We start from the raw sequence: 21,407 nt of genomic DNA, 5'->3' as shown, positions 1-21,407 counted from the left end.
CTTAGGAGTAGGGGCAATTCGATCCCTTTTGACACTAATATGGGGGAGAGGGAGGCAGCTTGGATCGAGTTACTGGGAGCGCGCCCACCATTGTACCGACCAGCTATGGCCCGATATAGTTGGTTCGCTGAGAAGTTTCGAGGGAGCAAACCCGAGACGTTGGAGGAGATGGAGCAATACGCTCGGGGTTTCCTGATGTTTGTCCTTAGTACCACTTTGTTTTCAAACAGGTGGAACATCGTGGGCTGATATCTATTAAGCACTCTGGTGACCCTTCCTCGGGTACGCTTCTACGACTGGGGCAGAGCTGGCCTTGCCACCCTGTATGGCTATATGAGCTCTATCTCCCGCCTGAGGGGAGAGTGGATCTGAGGCTATTGGCGAGCCTGAGAGGTATGCATTTCAGTTCCCTCTTTGCACTTTACATTTTCTACTTTATATCTGTTTAACACCTGTGCTTCTGCTTTGCACTGTCTACATCTGTTCATGTCTTGTGCTTTCTGCTTTGCACTTTCTTTATCTGTTCAGGCTGCATGCTTTCTGCTTTGCATTTTCTATATCTGTTCAGGCTGCATGCTTTTTTCTTTGCACTTTCTGCATCTGTTCATGCTTTGTGATTTCTGCTTTGCACTTTCTATACCTGTTCAGGCTGCATGCTTTTGCTTTGCATTTTCTATATCTATTCATGCTGTGTTGATCACATATCACTGCATTTTGCTTGTAGTTGTGGGTTTATGCATATTTTTTAGCCCTCGCACCAGAGCCCATAGAGGAGCTTCCCTCAATGGTTCCTTACTCGAGGCAATATGATGGTCAATGCGAGTGCCGGAGTCGCGAGTCCTTCGCCTTTTTCCACCACTACTTTGATACTGTGGCCGCCCAAGAGGTAACCTAAAATATAGTTATGTTTGCTTTACAATTTTTCTAATTCACATTTTAGCAATTGACAACAACTAACAATCTGTACACTCTCCGTTTATAGATCATGTGGCAGCCTTGGGCCATGATGCTGGTTGGGGTACAGAACCAGTATGCGGGAGCGTGGGCCACATCGCACTTTCGGATCCTGCTGGGCCTGCTTCTTGAGCGAGAGATTCGTTCGCCAGACCATGGGCTTGTCAGATTCGATTGTTCCGATGCCATCCCCGAAGTCTATGAGGTCAACGAACAGTCTATCCGTTGATGCAGTCATTCAGTTCATGGTGGGCTTGGACGCTAATTTCTTTACGGGTGAGGGCGACTACGTGACCTTTATTCAGACCCATCTCATGCCACCTTTGACAGGCGCTCACAATGGCAAGAGGGTGAGGGCTCCTGAGGTGAGAAAGGCGACTAGTGCGACTAGGGTCCGTACTAGAGGGGCTCTTCCTACGGAGTAGAGCACCGGTTGGCTAGAGCTTCCCACCACGCTCACATGTTGGAGGCTGACTGGGACTGCTTATCAGATCTAGATCGAGCTAGCCAAGGCTGGACACGAGCTTGTCGAAGTTCAAGGTTCGTCTCAGGTATGGACCATGATTTACGATTTGCACCTCAAATTTCATTTCAAATATGTTTATTGCGAGCACTGATCACTCAAATGCATTTGCAGGCATCCATAGAGTACACGGGGAGCTGTCTCGAGCTGGTGGCCTCCTTGATAGGCATGGTGCAGAGGAGGGAGACAATGCTTGGTCTCTACCGTATCTAGGTAATTTCCTTCAGTTTGCGTGTCGTGCCATCATATTTCCATTGATACACTGACATTTTAACTGTAAACTTTCCCAAACTGCACTGATACACTGCATTGGCATACTGTACTCACTCACTGTACTTGTACACTATATCTGATTACTGCATACCACTTATTCTATATACTATTCTTGTATCTGATACACACACTGCAACTGATATGTTGACAACTGTTTCTTCCAGATTCCACCTGTACTGATGGCTCCGGCACCAGCACCAGCACCAGCACCAGCACCAGCACTAGCACCAGCACAAGCACCGATAGTATATCCTCTAGTAGTAAGGAGGAGAAAGAGATAGGCCCCAGCTCGAGGTTGAGATGTGAGCCGCAGCCGAGGCAGAGACAAGGGCACCCGAGGCTAGAGCAGTCCTTCAGAGCCCATCTTGAGAGATGATAATACTGAGATCAATGACTCGGAAGAGGTAGTGAGTCTGTTTTTTGAGTCATCCGAGAGTGGAGACGATGATGCTGGCTCGGGTTCTGAGAGCGGAGGTGCTGCCGAGGTGGACTCTGAGGCAGAGAGTGGAGATGATATCGGCTTAGGTTCTGGTTCAGAGACAGATTCAGACAGCGGTGTCGATAGAGATAGTGCCCCCGAGTCCTCTTCTTCGAGGAAAAGGATGAAGAGGGCCTCTCAGGCCTGAGGCGACTGGCACTGATTTTTTGTACTTCTTTGCTTAGTTTCTTTTTGTTTAGTAGCACTAGCACATGTATAGCTTCAGATAGGTTTTATTGTGCTTTGAAATTTGTACTCCTCTTTTGTAAAAAACATGATCGGAATAAAACCTTGCACTTTTTATAAAAAGTGTTGTCATTTTTGCATCATGAGCACCATATTTGCATGAAATAGACATGGAATTGAATTGGCCAATAGAGCACTTGATTGAAACAATGTTCTTAATCGGGTAATGAGCCGACCAACAACCAAAATACAAAATACGACTTGATAAATGAAGCAAAAACAACTTAAATACAAATAAACAAGCTTGCTAAAACCAAAAAGACTCAAAACAAGACTTTAAAACACACAAAGATCAAAACAAAACACATGCTTCCAGCACTGCTCAACACACAGGTAGATGGCAAGCCTGAAGAGAAGGCTGCCAGCCAGAGGGGGTGGCTTGCCGGCCACAAGAGGTTGTCGAAAAGTAGCTTGTCGGCCACCATTAGTGGCCTGCTGGCCACCAGTGTGAGGAACCTCAAGATTGTTGACAGCTGGCTTCCACTCAGAGCTTATCTTCTACAAAAGGTTTAGCTTTGTGATTTCTCTTTAGAACCTCATTTCAATTGCAATTTCTTCCACAAATGGAGCCATTTTTTCCCGAAAAGTTCTCGAATTGGATAACGACTTTAGACGGCACGAAAAAGGTAAATTTTTGGGGTTTCGGCATAAATGCATTTTTTTCGTGAAGCCGTACTCAACTTTGTTTTCCATTCCTCCATGCTGCGGCCTGATGCTGGGACCCAATTACACACGTATTTCACTTCAGGGGACAAGAAATATGCCCGACAATTGAAGAATTTAAGGCACTAATGAAATCCCGGCGCGATGAAGAAATCATGCCTCAGCCTTGTTTTAGCCACGCCCAAGCTTTAGGACAGATGTGTGGGCTCATTCTGCACGAGGCTTGATCTTTGGCCCACAACAGAGAGCTAGACATTCCCAGCTTGATTAATAGATTTTCTGACGTCGGTGGTAGAAGCGACCTTTTCTGGCAAGGTTTTCGGCAGCATGCCCTCTGCTTATGTATGCTTGCTCATTTCCTTCTTGCCCCTAGCTTTGGCGGATCCAACATTCGGTTGATCGAAGTGGCCCAAGGTTTTAAAGTAAGCAAGAGTTGCATTGGCTTGGTGCTGGCTAAGACCTTGATGGGCTTGGATGCCTTTCATCGGCGAGAGACCACAAGATTCGCGGGGAGTCCACTACTTCTTCAGGTATTGTTACCTACCATTTCTTATATGTGTTTCTCACATCGCTTGACACTCATGCTCTATTTTTCTCTCAAAGGTCTTTTCTCACTTTTCTCTCAACATACATCTCTCTATTCTTTAATCTCTATTTTCTTTCATCCCTTCCCAGGTGTGGCTTATGGATAAGCTGAAGGTAGTGGACTCTTGCTCTGAGTACTTAGCTCAAGGTTATTTCTTCCGGCACCAACTAGTGGATTTCCCAAATGAGGGATGGTAGTACATCTGGATGTGCAACAGGTCTGCTGTTGACACAGCTTGGTGTTGCCTCTGGCTTAATCTGACTAAGATGAGTTACACTATGGCTCAGGAACTTGGCATATAGCCAATTGGCCTCACGCATTGCATGTTCTATTTCCCTTTCCGGTTTAGACATCAGTTCTGGCATGATCAAACCCGTCCAAAGGAGGGGGTAGAGTACTCGGTTTCATTCGCCATCCGTGGTTCACACTTGGTTAGGTACCTCACTACTTGGAAGAAGAGGGAGCTTTTGGCCCCTGCCCTTAGTTTCAATTATGCCCTTTTTGGCAAATGCTTGGCTTGGCTCAAGGATGACGCACAAACCGGGCCCACTTTGGCTTTAAAAGCTTCCACAAGCACGAGTGGAGGACGCAGGAGCACCTGACTCATGTATGTCCCTAATTTATTGCTTTGACCTTTCTTTTCAATGTTTTTCGATGTAATAAAAGCAACTTTAATTTGTATCAGAGAGTTGGAGAACTTTATGTTGAAATTAATGAAATTAAAGTTGTGAGCACTGAAAATTTTCCTTTTGGTCCAAAAATGGTCTAAGTTGCAAAAGGTAAAATTTGAACAAAATCAACTTTTATCAAAACTTTTCAAAACCATTTTCGAAAAAGATCACCACTTGACACGCACAGAATCAATCCTCAAGATATACAACCTTGAATCAAAAGATCACAAATTGTCCCTTGATTGAACACCACTGTTCTACATTGTAACCAGCTCTTCTCTCAGAGTAAAGATCACAACCGAACTCTCAAATAATGGATAGACAAAGATGACCTGATCAGACGTATTGACAGGACAGTTGAGTTAAGGACGATTATAGCCGAACTTCAGGATGAAGTTGCCTACGTATCTCGAAGATATGAATCAGGCCTTACGTAATTTGATTCAGGTTCACTCTAACTTTTGCCAAAGTCGCCCTTTAGGGTTTTCAACCTTGTAAGCTCAGTTTTTCTTTATTTCTAATTTTTCATGCTCTAACTTTTGCCTAGGTCACCCTTTCGATTTTTTGGCCTAGCGAGCCTCTCAGAGATAGTATTTCTTCAACTTGTCCATATTGATCGGTTATGAAAATTCAAGGCCATCTAAGTCCGAGAGAATAACAGTTCCACCCGACCAGAAAGTTTTGATATTGTAAGGACCAGTCCAATTGGGTCTGAACTTGCCTCTAGGGTCATGAATGGGAGCTCAGTTGTCTTTTGGCACCATATCTCCCACTTTGAGATTCCGGGACTTAACTTTCTTGTTAAAAGCCCTAGCAATCCCATGCTAGTAGTCTTGAACATGATACAATGCTTTCAGCTTTCTCTTATCAAATAGCATCAACTCTTAAAATCTGCTCCATTGCTAGTCCGCCAGTGCTATCTGACACTCAGCCATAACTCATAGCGATAGGACTTCTATTTTAATTGGCAAAACAGCTTCCATTCCGTAGACAAGAGAATAAAGAGTTACCACTGTAGACGTCTTGATTGAAGTTCTATTGCCCCAGAGTGCGAATGATAGTTTATCTAGCTAGTCCTTGTTGGTCTTAACCATCTTATGCATGATATTCTTGATGTTCTTGTTGGCGGCTTCAATGGCTTCGTTGGTTTGCGGCCGGTATATAGTTGACTTATAAAAAGCCACATTGTATTTTTCCAACAAGTCTATTACCTCTTTCTTGAAGTGGAAACCATTATCTGATATGATCTCGTTTGGGACTCCATATCGGCAAATGATATTGTTTCTGATGAACTTGGCCACATGCAATGCTTTCAACACTACATAAGACTGAGCTTCCATCCACTTTGTAAAGTAATCAATTGCCACCAAAATGTATTCATGCCCATTCGACCCTTTTGGCGTGACTATGCCGATGACGTCGATTCCCCAGACTGAGAAAGGCCATGGCGAGGTCATGTTATACAGTTTTGACGACGGGATATTCATGCGATTAGCATGAATTTGGCATTTGTGGCATCGCCGAACAAAACCAATATAATCCTCCTCCATGGTGGATCAGTAGTAACCTTGCCATAGAATGTTCTATGCTAGCATCACTCTGTTCATGTGCGCTCTGCACTCTCCTTCATGGATGGCCTCCATCAGGCACTTTGATTCCTCTTCTTCGATACACAACTTGTGCATTCCTAAATGACCCATTTTATACAATTTACCTCTGCAGTGATAAATTGGACGGCTATTCGCCGTATTCCCCTTTTGTCGTTGGCATTTGCCCCTGGTAGATAAATCTCCTTTTCTAAGAACTTCCAAATATCATAGTACCAAGGGTTTTTGTCTTGTACTTCATCTATTGCAGCGATAGTTTTATAATACGGTGTGTATTTCTGTTCAATAATAATCGGACGCATCCAGACTCCAAATGGGATGCCTACCATAAAAGATAGAGTTGCTAAAGCATCAGCGAACCTGTTGTTCTCTCTCAGTAAATGTGTGAAAGTCAGCTTTTCAAACCTAGGAATCAGAACGTCCAGGGTTTGGTGGTAAACCTTTATCTTTCCTTCTTTAACTTGCCAGTCTGCATTTGCTTGAGAAACAACTAAGTTCGAGTCCCCAATAACATCCAATCTTCTTGCCCCTAGTTCCAGGGCAACTTCTAAACCAACGATACATGCTTCATATTCTGTTTCGTTGTTGGACACCTTGAACCGGAGTTTGAAGGCCAAAGGTATATGGGAGTCGTCGGGCGCTATCAACAATATACCTATCTCATAACCGTACTGATTGGACGCCCCATCAAAGTACATTGTCCAAGTCTCCTCCTCAACTTGCAAAATGGCCTCATCTGGGAACAAGTATTCCACTGCCTCATCCTTTTCTACTGGGTGATCTGCCAGGAACTCTGCTACAGCTCTTCCCTTGACCGACTTGCAGGTGATATACTTGAGATCAAATTCGGAGAGGAGAAGTAACCAATGGGCTAGTTTACCCGTAAGCGTTGGTTTCTCAAAGAGATATTTGATGGGATCTAATCTCAAAACCAGGATTACAGAGTGAGCTAACAAGTAGTGCCTCAATTTCCTGGTAGTCCATACTAAGGCTAGGTAAGCTTTCTCCAACGGAGTATAGTGAGTCTCATAATCCAGCATTTTCTTGCTTAAGTAGTAGATGGCTTTCTCCACCCTATCTTCAGATTCCTAAGCAAGCATGCATCCCATAGTCATGTCTGTCACTGACAGGAACAGAATCAAAGGCTTCTCCGGCTCTGGCGGTGATAACACAGGTGGATTCTGGAGGTACTGCTTGACCTCCTCAAAAGCAAATTGACATCGATCATTCCATCGAAATTTTCTCCTTTTCTTCAAGAGATCAAAAAGTGGTTCACAAATCAAAGTTAATTTGGAAATAAACCGTCTTATGAATTGCACTTTACCTAGAAAGCCTCGCACCTCCTTTTCAATCCTTGGGGGTGGCATTTCTAGGATGGCCTTGATTTTGGAAGGATCTATTTCGAGGCCCCTCTGTGTGATCAAAAAGCCTAGCATTTTCCCTGAGATCATGCCAAAAGTGCATTTCCATGGATTCAATCTCAATCTGTATTCTCTGATTCATTGAAAGAATATCTCCAAGGCGGTGTAGTGGCTCTCTGTTTCTTTGGACTTGATAATCATGTTGTCCACATACACCTCAACCTCTTTGTGGATCATATCGCGAAGAATGGTGGTTGCAGCCCTTTGATAAGTAGCCCCAGTATTCTTCAGCCCAAACGGCATAACCTGATAGCAATAGGTACCCCACGACATAGTGAATGCGATTTTCTCTCTATCCTCAAGCGCCATCAGAATCTAGTTATACCTGGAAAACTCATCCCTAAAGGATAGCAATGCATGGCCTGCAGTGAAGTCCATTAACTCATCAATGTGCGGCAGAGGGAAGTCATCCTTTGGATTGGCTCTATTCAAATCCCGGAAGTCTACACATACTCGGATTCTACCATCCTTTTTCGGCACTGGGACGATGTTGGCCAACCAATTCGGATATTCAGATACTAACAAGAAACCTGCCTCGATCTTCTTGGTGACCTCTTCCTTGATCTTCAGCGCCCAATCTGGATGGATTCTTCACAATTCTGTATGACGGGTCAGGCCTTGGGGTCAAAAGGGATCCAATGTTGTACAATCTTAGGATCGATTCCAAGCATGTTTTCGTATGACTACGCAAAAACATCTTCGAAATCTTTTAATAAAGCGACTAATCGCTTGCGCTCCCCCGAAGACAACGTGGACCCGATCTGGACTAGACGTAGATCCTTTTCAGTACCCACATTAATAGCAATGATTTCATCAGCGCAGGGTTTAGCAAACCTCTCATCCTCTCGATTAATCAAGTTTCTCAAAACCAGAGGAATTCCTTCTTTTTCATTTTTATTAAAATTTTGAAAATTTTAGTCAATACAATAAACAAGCGGCATAGAGAAATACTCAGAATCGGCAGCGTTCTCATTCATAAGGTCCAGATCTTCGATTACAACCGACTCAAAAGCAAAAGAAAAAAAAGGTCCTGGACAAGACCTTGGCATCCAGGTTATCACCCCCAAGAATACCAGACTCAAACTCAGAAGAACTAGAATCTGATTCTGACTTCACAGACTTAGTGGAATCAGATTCTAGCTCATCACCCGACTCAGGACTAGATAGGTAGCTTTCCTCCAGCTGCCAGATAAGAGATGATGCCTCCGATGCATCTAAAATGCTGCTGGATGGGTTCATACTCAGTTGTTCCCCGATCATGGAGATAGTAACGTTATCCCCTAAGTTCTCTGAGTCAGCCGTAGGATCTGTAAGGAGACATGCCAGTGCTGCCCTTACTCCAAGTTTGCTATTATCCGAGTCATTTTCCATACTCTGTTTAGCTTCAAAACTAGGTTCATCCTTTTCTTCGGCATCACAATCTTGCAGTTACAGGTCAAAGAAGATTTAGAATCTGGGGGCACACTGCTTTGTAGAATTCATCCAGGGCTCGGGAAAGCCGCAAAAGGGGAAATCTTCTCCCTCCTGAATGAAGCAGCCATACAACGTTCCTCGGATTGGCCTGTGAATGAGCTCATAACGGCCAAAATGGTCTACACTACTCAGGCCTCAGCCAAATGGAACCCTAAGAGGAATACGTCCTCTTTGCCATGAGTGATTTCTAGCACTAGTGTAGTTACCTCTGGCGGGGGATGGATGGATGAATTCCTGAAAATAATCCCTTCCCGTGGAGGTACTTCAACATTTGGTGGAGGGTAGAGGAGACTGCTTTCACATGATGCAGCTAGGGCCTCTCTAGCAATAAGTTGAAGGTGGCCAGGACATCTAGGACATGAAACTCGACATCTTGTTCAGCTGGGCTTACCTAGACTCTAATTTGTACCGTGTCCATAACCTCCCTGTTGGTATTATTATATGCCCGAATTACTTGGGCTATGGGGACAAAGTCTACTGGTCTAAGGCCGATTGCATAAGTTGTGTGAGAAGGAAAAACATTGATAACCGAACTGGTGTCTATCAACACCACCGGTACACCTTTTTCCTTATACTCAACGGATATGTAAAAGGGTTTGTTGTGAGTTGAGCCTTCCGGCGGTAGTTCTTTCTCAGAAAAAGTTAGGGTTGGCTCAACACCACCTGGGAAAACTAATCCCACAAGCTATTCAAGGGTAGTGTCAATGGATAATTTAGATTTATCCATTGCTGACAGTATTGCCTGTCGATGCACTCGGGAGGCCATGAGTAGAACCCAAATCGAGATGTCAGCTTGGATTTTCTTCAGTTCCTTCAACACTGCCGTTTCCTCCAGCTGCTTCTCTTTTTGTTTCTCAACCTCTTTGTCTTTCCCAGATGCCTCAACTTGATCTAAGTGCGGTGGCTTAAAATACCATCAACTTCTTGTCATGTGATCTATCTCTTCTGCGTACCACGTTTTTTCTGGAAGGCATTCACCCCAATCTTTGTTGGTGTGAGCCAGATGTAGGTCGTCACCCTCCCACTATGCACCTTCTACAGTCAACAAACAATTGTCCGGCTCTGTTCAGATCAATTTCACATCACAAGTATCCCCCGCAGGGTGTTGGGCCATTACAGCTTCCTGGTTGTCTTCAACCCTCTTTTGTGCAAACTACTTCAGTGTAGCTTCCTATTCTGTGTCCAGAGTTCTTACAGTGCCCGGTTCCTAAGCTGAATTTTCCACGCCGATGTTCTCCGGCAGTTTCCCCTTTTCATCGGCCATTCTGGCCACTACAACAATTCCTGCTTTCTTTTCCTCTGGTTTTGTTTCAGTTCCTTCCTCCATGTCCGGTTCGTTACTCAACCACCCAGAGTTGTCGGTTGATTCATTCAAATCAAACCAGTCAATCTGCACATCCCCTTGACCTTGTTCGTCAAAGAACTGCAGGTTGTCTAGATCCTCCTCGAGTTCTGCCAAATCATCTAACCCTTGGCTCAGGCATCCTCCCTAACCATATTGACCTCCACTAAAGTTGGCAATACCACTTCCGGCTTGACTTGACCAGTCGGCACAATGTAGCAGCTTGGATCGTACATCCTTTTAGACAAGTCCTCAGAGCTCTCCGGCAACGGACTCATTCTTTTCTCTAAGACCAGCCTCCCTTCTACTACAACTGTCACCACCACAGGTTCAGGTTGAGGTGCAGACCTGTCCATCATACAAAAATCTATGCTTTCAGGAATGAACACTGTCGGTCTGGGTAGGTGGGAAAGGGTAATATATACACTAGGGTCGTAGGGAATGGCCAGTGTTTGGATTAGGTTTATATTTTAAGGCAGGGGAACTTGATTGTGGGCTGGGAGAGGGTTGTAGTTACATTTGGTTTTTGGGGTGGTGCAATCACCTTGTTGTCAATGAGGTCTTGAATCTCATGACGCAGTCGGAAGCATTGGTCGGTATCGTGACCATGCTGCTGGTGAAATGCATAGTACTTTGCTGGGTTGTGTTCGGGTGAGAGAGGATCAGGTAGTGGGCAAGGCTCTAATGGTTTGAGGTGCCCTTTTTGACCAACACCTTTATGGCTTGAGATAAGGTCATGTAGAGTTGGGTGAATGTCCTTTGGGATCAGGTAGGGTTGGCTGAAGTTTGTGGAGTTGTGTTGGCAAAGGGATTAGTGGTCTTGGTTATGGTGGTGACAACGTTCACATCCGACGGCCTTGCAGCTATGCTACCACTGGTGGTAGCATTGAAACTATGCACAAAAGGTCTCTTTGCCTGCTCTTTCTCATCTGTAATCAGCCCTTGTTTCATGGCGTCTTCGATCTAAACCCCTTATGTCATGGAGCTCGATGAATGTGTACAGAAGTAGAACGATCATTTTCTGCAACAACTTCCTATGCAGATTGCGACTACCATCGTTGTTTGATCTTTCTTAGAAAGCCTTGTGGTCATCATTGAAGCTTTAGCCCTCTACCTTGTCACAAATTCTGAAAAGCCATCCTTTGGCTCCTGATACGTTGCCTCAAGATCATGAGCTGTGACCTCGATTTGCATGTTGTACGAGTACTGAGCAACAAAGGCCTCGGCTATTTCCTCCAAATTCTGCTTAACAGAATCCTCCAGCTTCGCATACCAAATGCTTGCTATACCAGACATGGTACGACCAAAGAGAGAAAGCTTCTGCAACCTGGTCAAGCCCATCGGCCGCAAGATGTCTGACAATAGTTGTAGATGAACCATGGGATCCCCGGAGCAGTCAAATCGATTGATGTACGACATTTTGAACCGATTTGGAAATGTCACTGCAAAGTCGGTATACCCATCTTCTCTATCGAGAATGGAGTTAACACCTTCTTCTCTCTTGAACAGTTTTTCTAGCTTGTTAACCTTAAGCACAATTGGGTCAACCTCAAACTCAAATGGAGCCTCGGTTTGATACGCAGGTGCTTTGGAGGCTTGTGGTGGGATCGGCTCTGCCGGATTGCCCTGATTTTAGCAGTATGGGCAGTGGCTCTAAGTGCTGGCATACTCGTAGGAGGTGCATGAGATGCAGAAGCTGCTGTTGGCTGTAGTTGTTGTTATAGCCTGTTTATTATGCTAGCCTAACGTTCTGTGACCTCGGCCTAACGAGCAGCGTCTTACTATAGAGTTTCAACTATTTGCTAATGGTGATGGATCAATTCCACCATACTGACTGGGAGATACTGTGCCATTGGAATACGTGAGTGATCTCATACTGGACTAGATGTAGAAGACTGTCCCTGAGCCTGACTAGACGTAGGAGAATTGAGGGGTAACTGCTGTAGAAATTGGACCGATGAACTCTGCTGACTCTCCTCCGTCGAGTAACTGGTGGGAGCGAAGTGAACATGGGCTATCCTCTAACATGATCTTTGGCTTTGTAAAGCCTTCGGACTTAGGTCCAGAGCACTTGGGGGATATACAAACTTTCCAAAGCTATGGTGTTATACTACCTAGCAAAAGGAATAAAGCAAAAAGAAAGCAGTAATCAGAAACAACACAACACCTCAGCTACTAATGTTACCAACACAGATATAATCAAAGCTATAGGACTGTACACAACACTGAATTCTGCCCCCAAAATGGATACCAAACTTGTAACTAATACGCACATTCTTGTACAGTTTCACTGTAAAGCGCATACTAGTTAAGCGAGAGCCAAAACACCCCTATAAGAGGGCAAGGTTACCCTGTCCTACTTTCATCAGGAAATAGGGTTCACTATTCAAACAAAGCGGTTTCACGCAATCCTGTATTCGGGTAAGCATCATGTCCTAGTTTGGAACAGTCTCTATAGCTTTTCGATATGTAACTAAGCCAAATGATCAGAAGGGTACCTCAGCAAGACTACCTAATATACCTCTCACACCTAACACCGATAAGTGAAAAGAGGATCAAACGGTACAGCGGTAGTCCAGATTCAAGGGTTGTGTTCCCATCGTGGCAGAGCTCGTGACCTGTTAGTCTTTTGGCAAGCTTTTCAGGCAAGCCTTAGGCAAACTGTCCAGGAATAAGCAAATGGAAAACAATGACTTAAACGCACCAATGCAAATGCAATGTGAAGAAACATATAACTGTAGATAAAATTTCATATCATGAATTTCAAGTCAAGTTCTCTAATTTCCCAGCAGAGTTGCCAGAAACTGTAGCTCAACTTATTCGCACCTCCTTTCGAAAGACGAATAAGCCCTACAGTATCAGAGTCCTGCAGTTCTAAATCTGATTTCACAAGTGTAATGTGAAATAGATAATCACCAAAGAGTCCCAATCCGGCAAATTTTTTGGAAAATCGAGTTTGAATCAAATTGCTAAAAATGGACTGCTTTGCCAGATACAGAGCCGCCACCTAAATATTTTTGAAGGAAATCTAGGAAACCCATGACTCATGCCAAAGGCAATGTGTCCATCATCACCAACATTGTCTTGGTTAGGGAACTTAGGTATGAGAGGGGAAGGTCATGAATTGAGCACCCCCGCTCACTGGATCAAAGAACGGCCTCTACTAATCATGATATGAATCTTGTCTACATTATATGCTCTTGTTCCAATTATTAGGCTAGCATTTCTACGTGATGCACACTCACACAAGTATAGACTAACTTGCAAGATTTGGAACACTTGATTCGTGTTTGTTTTGAAAGCTGTTTCAAAATATGTACCACTTGAAAAAAAAAGAAATGATCTCATATAAACATTACTCAAATTATTCCAATTAAAGAAATTAGCCTTCATCCACAGGCATTCAAGTAATCATAGCACTTAAGCAATTAGCCTCATGGCAAGCATGCTAGACATGACAACATCGACACTCATGCAATTATACTGAAGCGAGTAAAGACTTACCTAGTACTCCAAGCCAAAAAAAGAAATGAGTTAGAAAAATGCATGATTCCTAACTATGCAATATGACTAATTCAACGCATACAATATGCAACTAATAGGCTCGGCTACTAATGTGCCATATAAATCAATTTGATAACATCCAGTCTAAGCACGTAGTCAAAGAAGTATTTAAACTAACAATGCAAGTTAGAATGATAAACCAAGCCTTGGTGCATGCAATACAAGTTGATGCAAACATGGAGTATGCTAAACAAAACACGATGTCCCTAAACTAACCATCGTAAGCAATTAAATAAAAAGGAGAAAGACGTGGGGCTGGAACACATACACATTATTACAACATTGCGCTCTCACGAAGGAGAGTCCGAATGAACTAACTAGCTAACTAATTAAAGCTAAACTAATTAATACAAAACAAATGAATAAATAGCTAAACTACTTAACTAATTATTATAAACTGAATTAATTAACTACTCTAGCTAACTAAAATATTTACAACATGAGACGGATTAGCTATTCTAACTAATTAAGTACAAAGCCACTATTTAAGCACGACATTAATATATGCAACACGGATTCCGAGGATCAATGGCGAGTTCATGCATGAATGCAGTTTCCACCCGAAAAGTCACTGTTTCTACTGTTGAATGTCTCTATTGCACAGTAGAACACTTGCCCTAATTTCCATCTCCGGACCAACTCTGTTCTGCCTCAAGAGAACACTACTTGAATTTGCACTGGTGGCCAGCAGAGGGCCTACCGGCCACTGCTGACAGAACTTCCCTGCTGCAACAGAGAGCAAATAGAGCAGAGACAAGGTATTCTCAAGAGTTTGTTCACACAATTTACCCCTCTTTATCATGAACAGATCAAAGGAGTAGTAAGCTTGGTTCACAAACCCTCAATGGAAGCAATTTCATTGCATGATGGCCTATGAACCAAAGTGTGCAAGTTTAATAAATGCAATAAAACAAGACTCTCAAAACCACACTCTGTCATGAAAGATCAAGGAGAGTAGTTGACTTTGGAGACTTGAATCATTTCATCACTAGTAAGTATGAAATGGCCCAACTTTCCACGTGTTCAATTAACGTCTGATTGAACATAACACTTTTTATTATCTTGTACCTTTTTTAGCCTTAATTTTATTACTCCATTTTAGATTACCATCCATTCTTTAATAAATTGAGTCCAAAGGTGAATTTAAGTCCTTTAATGGAAAGAGGGCTCAAACCAAAAATTTCTTTGGGCATGAAAGGGACATCATACCGTTGGTAATGAACCCCAAAGGGATTAAACCATTAAGCATGACATCTTAATCTCATGCTTTAAACAAATACGTTGTATGAAACCACTTTCAAAGCATAACAAAAGCCAAGAAAGGATGGAGGTTGCAAAGATGATTAAGAGTGATCACAAGTATGGAAAGCCATAAATAAACACTATCAACTCAAATAAGATGGTGTCTAAGGCCTAAAACACCAAACTCATAAGGACAATTATATTATAAGCATGCAAATAAAACCTCAAATACAACAAACACTTAAAGACAGTCCTAAAATAGTCTAAAAACAGTCCTAAAACATGTTGGAATTAAGACAAAATTAGCTAGATTAATATGCTAAAATATGGAGCATGCTAGACTAGTAAGCAAAACACAAGATGGGGAGGCTAACCCCTCCAATTTTGGATTTCAAACCATAATTTTGGCCACTGAAATAACTCTAAAAAATAGTGTTTAAAAGCTCAAAAAAAGATAGTGCAAAGGTGGGAAACACAAGGGAAAAGGCCTTTAGAGCAAGGTATAAAGAAGGGTGAACCATCCCTCAACCTTTATTGGCCTTAAAGTTTCAGCCCAAAAATACAGAGTTTTTGTAGCCCAAAAATAGTTGGAAAACAACAAGAAAAAGTGTAGATACAACAACTAAAGAAGCAAAGCCTTATACCTGTTGAAGAGAAGATTCATTTCAAGCAATAAAACAAAGCACACACACCCTCAAGAGCTTAAACAAGGCTCAAAGACACCTCAACTTGAATATGGAGAGATTTGGTTAAGAGTGTATAGGCAAAGATGAAGAGTGTATTGGCAAAGGTGTAGAAATTTGTAAGAGAGAGAGAGAGAGAGAGAGAGAGAGAGAGAGAGAGAATTGTAGAGAGAGGAAAAATTTTGCTCTAAAATTTTTCCAACCTTAAAATATGAGAGGGAGGTCATCTATATATAGAAAATATGAATTTTCCTCATAAACATCTAGCTATACACGTGGGGAGCAGATACATGTATCTATGCAAATAGCTGGTACAGTTGTCACAAAATATCTGCAAAAGACATTGGTGACCGGCAGCTCCAAAAGGTGGTTGGCAAGCCACCAAACGTTGCAGGCTTGAAGATCTTTGGGTTTGGTCAAAAAATAAGGCAACAGGTGTGCAAGGTTTGAAACGCTCAAAGTTGTCGCATTCCACTGAGGACTTTGAGCACTTGCTAAGCATATAGACTCATCATTAGGCGTGCAAGCGATGACGTCCAAGTCATAAGGGCTGTCAAAAATGGGGTGGCTATAGCCTTCCAACACAAGTTCTTACCTCCCACTACTAAGGAGAAGTTGAGAGATTAGTTCTTAAAGCTCAAGTAACTGAATACGCATATGGCTGAGTTTAAGGCAGCTTTCACTAACCTCTCTAGATTTGCATCGGAGTTGGTGGCGACGGATGAATGCCGTTGTATGGAGTTTGAGAAGAGACTGAGGACTGGGCTTCTTTTTAAAGTGGCTGGGTCTATAATTAGGGATTATGGTCATCTTGTGGTGGTGGTGACTCACTTAGAGATCGTGATTCATGCAGAGGAGGAGAGGATGAGGGGCTCTAGGCAAAGGAGTCAAGAGGTTCAGGGAAAGACTTAGGACAACAAGAGACAGAGAGGTTCCACCCCACAACAGTCAAAGGCAACACAGTTTAGATCCACTTTTCTTGTACTGAGTTATGGTTCAGGGAGAGGCAGTTAGGGTAGGATCACTTGCTTTAAGTGTGGCCAGCTGGGCCACAAGTCTCTAGTTTGCCCACAGGGAGGAGGAGGGCTACATTCGGCACAGCCAACAACTCGTTCTTAGAGCTAGAGTCAGGGGAGAGGGCAGTCGCCTACCTGGTATCAGTGTAGGTAGTCAGGGCACTTGAGGAGGTTTTGCCCTCAAGCAGGTGGCACACCTGGTGCATCTGGTTCAAGATAGACACAAAGCTATCAACCTACTCAATCAGTGCTGGCTTCGATGGCCATGTAGAGAGCCTCGTCGGCCGAGTCAATTTACTAGTCTTATGCTCCGAGGGGTGTATAGGTGGAGTAGAGACCTACTGGGCGTGTGTATGCTATTATTACACCAAATCAGTTTCCAACACCCTCTATTTTGATAGGTACCTTCTTATTGTATAATTCTATTGCCAATGTGTTGATTGATACTGGTGCATCTGATTCTTTCATTTCGTCTGCATTCGCATCAGTTTTGGGATTAGAGGTGGCTCAGTCAGCATCTGCACTTAGGGTAAAGTATCCAGTAGGGGGTAAGGTTGACTTGGACTGGGGATGTTGTGGTTGTGAGATAGATGTTGCCAGACACCAACTTTCTTTTGCATTTGTGTTATTAGATATGTCGGGCTTTGATGTCATTTTAGGCATGGATTGGATATCCTCGTATCGTGTTGTTATCGATTGTTACTGCCAGAGAGTTACGGTGTGCACCTCGAGTGGTGACTATTTTTATTTTCTAGGGAACTGAGTTGATAAAGTCTTATCGCTAGCTTGTGACCCTCATGGTAAGGGCAATCTTAGTTGTCTTCTTGCAACTCTCTTGGGTAGTGAGAGTGATATGGTTCGAGTAGAATTGCCGAGGGTAGTTTGCGAATACCCGGATGTCTTTCCCTAGGATCTTACTAGTTTGCCACCCTACTGGGAGGTCGAGTTCTCTATTGACTTAGTGTTTGGCACGACACCGATTTCTATGACACCGTATAGATTTGCACCTGCCGAGTTGTGTGAGTTGAAGATTCAACTCCAAGAGTTGTTAGATAACGGCTTCATTCACCCTAGTACATCACCTTAGGGAGCACCGACTCTCTTGGCTAAGAAGAAGGATGGCACCTTGCGACTATGTATTGATTACCGGAAGCTAAACTAGGTAACTGTTAAGAACAAGTACGCATTACCTCGCATAGATGATATGTTTGACCAGTTTAAGGGGTTTTGTTGCTTTCCTAAGATTGATTTGAGATCGAATTATCACCAGTTCAAGGTGAAGGAGGAGGATATTCAGAAAACGACATGCCGTACGCAGTATGGCCATTATGAGTTCTTAGTGATGCATTTTGGATTAATCAATGCACCCGCTTCGTTTATGGATTTCATAAATTGAATCTTTCGTGACTTCTTGGACCATTTTGTGGTTGTCTTTGTTAACGACATCTTGATTTACTCATCCTCCGAGAAGGAACACAAGGAACAATTACGAGTTGTACTTAAGTTGCTTAGAGCTCATTGTTTGTATGGTAAGTTGGCTAAAAGAAGTTAAGTTCTTAGGCCATGTGGTATCCGGGGAAGAAGTGACTGTAGACTCTTCTAAGGTAGAGGCAGTGCAAGATTAGGAGCAACCTAAAAATACCTTCGAGATCTAGAGTTGCTTGGGTTTAGCTGGGTATTATCGACGTTTTGTGAAGGATTTCTCTAGATTGGCCTCACCATTGACTAGATTGACGATGAAGAGGGTGAAATTTGTGTGGAGTGAGACCACTGAAAAGTCATTCCAAGAGTTCAAGGTTAGACTCACCACTGCTCCGGTATTGATTATTCTAGAAAGGGGATTGGGCTATTCAGTTTATTGTGATACCTCACAAAAAGGTTTGGGCTGCGTGTTGATGCATGAGGGGAATGTGGTAGCCTATATTCGCAGTTGAAAACCCATGAGAGGAACTATCATACCCACGACTTAGAACTAGTGGCAGTGATTTTTGCTTTAAAAATCTGGAGGCTTTACTTAGATAGTGAGAGATTCGCGGTGTTCTCCGATCACAAGAGTTTGAAGTATTTATTTTCACAAAAAGACTTGAATTTGAGACAGACAAGATGGATGGAGTTTATGGAGGATTATGACTTTGAGTTGCACTATCATCCGGGGCAGGCAAATGTAGTGGTCGACATTTTGAGTTGGAGCTCTGTAAGTAGTGTAGCTAGTATTGTCATCCGGGAATGGGAGATGTTAGGTGCTATTGGTGAGTGTAGCTGGGTTTTTGATCTCCTCGGAAAGGTTTAGTCTCCTCAGATGTGATTCCCTATAGTTTGGACTCCCGTGGTCCTGAATCTAGTTTCATGGGTGCAATGTGAAACAAAAGAAAATGAGAGTCCAAATTTGGCAAATCCCAGAGAAATCCACTAATCACAGGAGATGCCAAAAATGGACTGTATTATCAGATTTTAGAGTCGCCACCTAATATTTTTAGGAGAATTAGTAAACCCGTGACTCTTGCCAAAGGCCACTTGTCTGTCATAACCAAAGTTGTCTCGATTTGGGAACTTAGGTATGAGGAGGGAAGGTTGTGAATTGAGCACCCCATTCACCCAATTGAAGATTGGCCTTTACTAAGTCATGATGTGAATCTTATAGACATTACATGGTCATATTCTGATTTATTAATAATGCCAACATTACTATGTGAAGCAAACAAGTATAGATTACGTCACTTACTTTGGAATGCTTTGATCTTATGCGATTTTTAAAAGAGTTTGAATATGTACAACTCAAAGGAAAAATGAGCTCATATATACAACAGTCACAATCGTTCCAATTTAAGAAAAAGGAGACTCCATCCACAGGCATTCATAGAGTCATTTCAAGTAAGCAAATAACCTCATGGTAGTATGCTCGACATGGTAACACAAACACACACATATGATTTGGTAAGGCCAGAAAATGCACACCTAGTACTCATCCACGACAAGCCAAAGAAAAGAAAATAATTAGAAAAATGCATGATCCTAAAATGCACATGACTAATGTGACACATACCAAATGCGAATACTAGATTCAGCTATTAACATGATATGTGAATCAACTCAAAGCATGATGTAGTGCACATAATCAAGTAGGAAATGATAACAACATCAAGTATGATGAGTCGAACCTTAATGCATGCAAAAATGGATACAAAGCATGGAAATGATAAAGGAAAACATTATGCTTTATACAACTATGGTAACTGTAAATAAAAGGGACAAAAAAATGGAGGTTGGAAGACATACATCAAGTGTTACAAATTTGCCCTTTTACAAGAGGGTCCAAATGGCCTAATCAACTAATTGTTGCATCACCGAATGAATAATTATCTAATTATTACCTTTGCAAATATTACAGTAATAAATATTAAAGAAAAAAGGGACAAGAACAACACGTGCGCAAATGAGAGCATCCCCTAGAAACTGCTCTGTTTGCCTTCAGGAGAATTGAACAACACATGCGCAAATGAGAGCATCCCCCAAAAACTGCTTTGTCTGCCTTCGGGAGAATTGCTCTGTTTTACCCTTAGCCACGACTTTGTTTTGCCAACAACAGTACATTGCTTGTTCAATTTGAGGCCTGGCCGGGTCCAATAAAGGACAGCCGTGTTTTAATTTGAACAAAAAAAAACCTGTTTTGTGCAGTGAGGTAATAACATTGCAGAAAGAGTATTTCCAAAAGATGTTTGTCCATTCTACCCTTTCCTATCACGGAGATACTCAAGGGAGTGATAGACTTGCTTCACAGACCATTAAACATCAAAAGATAGTATGCGATGATCCTAGAAGCGACTAAAATGAAAAAAAAAAAAAAAAACTAACAAATAATGAGAATTAAAGCTAGACACTTCAAATGAAGAAATGGTTCAAACCTACTACATCTCATAGTGAATAAGAGTAAATGAGTACTCGAATTAGAGAGAATAGGTTAATGAGAACCATTTTATGTGAAAGCCTTGGAAACAAGGGGTTGTATCATTGAAGAAAGAATTAGAGACTCCTCTTCCTACTCATGGATTATGGATTGACATCCATTTCCATGCTTCGCAAGGAACTAGAAGAGAGTTTCTAATACTTTTTTGATAAAGAGCTCTATATGAGCAACGATGGGAACAAGGGAGAAAAATTGAAAATCAAGCTAACTATCAAAGCTTAACTACACAACTCGTCAAAGTTATTGACAACTCCTATTTTATTCATGGAATAAGGATGAGACATCCATTTCCATGTTTCGAAAATGATCAAGAAGAGAGATTTTCAACACTTTTGACACGGAAGCTATCACCTAGCTTCGAGGTAAACAACAATATAATGAAAAGCGAAAGATTTACAACTAGTTAATCAAACTTGTGGTGGGGTGGCTAAGCTATAAACCTCCCATGACCACAAGGTTCCAATATACTAAGGAAAGCTATAAGAACAAAAGTATAGAGATAAATTCAAACGGATTGGCGGCTATGTCCTAAACATACCAAATCCGTGAGGACTATTATGCTTTTACAATAGTGCAAATCTAGTATTCAAAGCATAGAAAATAAGAGAACATATACAATTTGGTCATATCATAGGAATCAAGTAGCGGGAAGGACTAGAACCCTTGTAGTCAATATTCAAATTGATTAGCACACTAAATAG

The sequence above is a fragment of the Camellia sinensis genome, chromosome 3, assembly GCF_055761805.1.
Source record: "Camellia sinensis isolate YWXY chromosome 3, ASM5576180v1, whole genome shotgun sequence".
In the NCBI taxonomy this organism is placed as follows: Eukaryota; Viridiplantae; Streptophyta; class Magnoliopsida; order Ericales; family Theaceae; genus Camellia; species Camellia sinensis.
The sequence above is the reverse complement of the archived record's forward strand: the minus strand, read 5'-3'. Positions refer to the sequence as shown.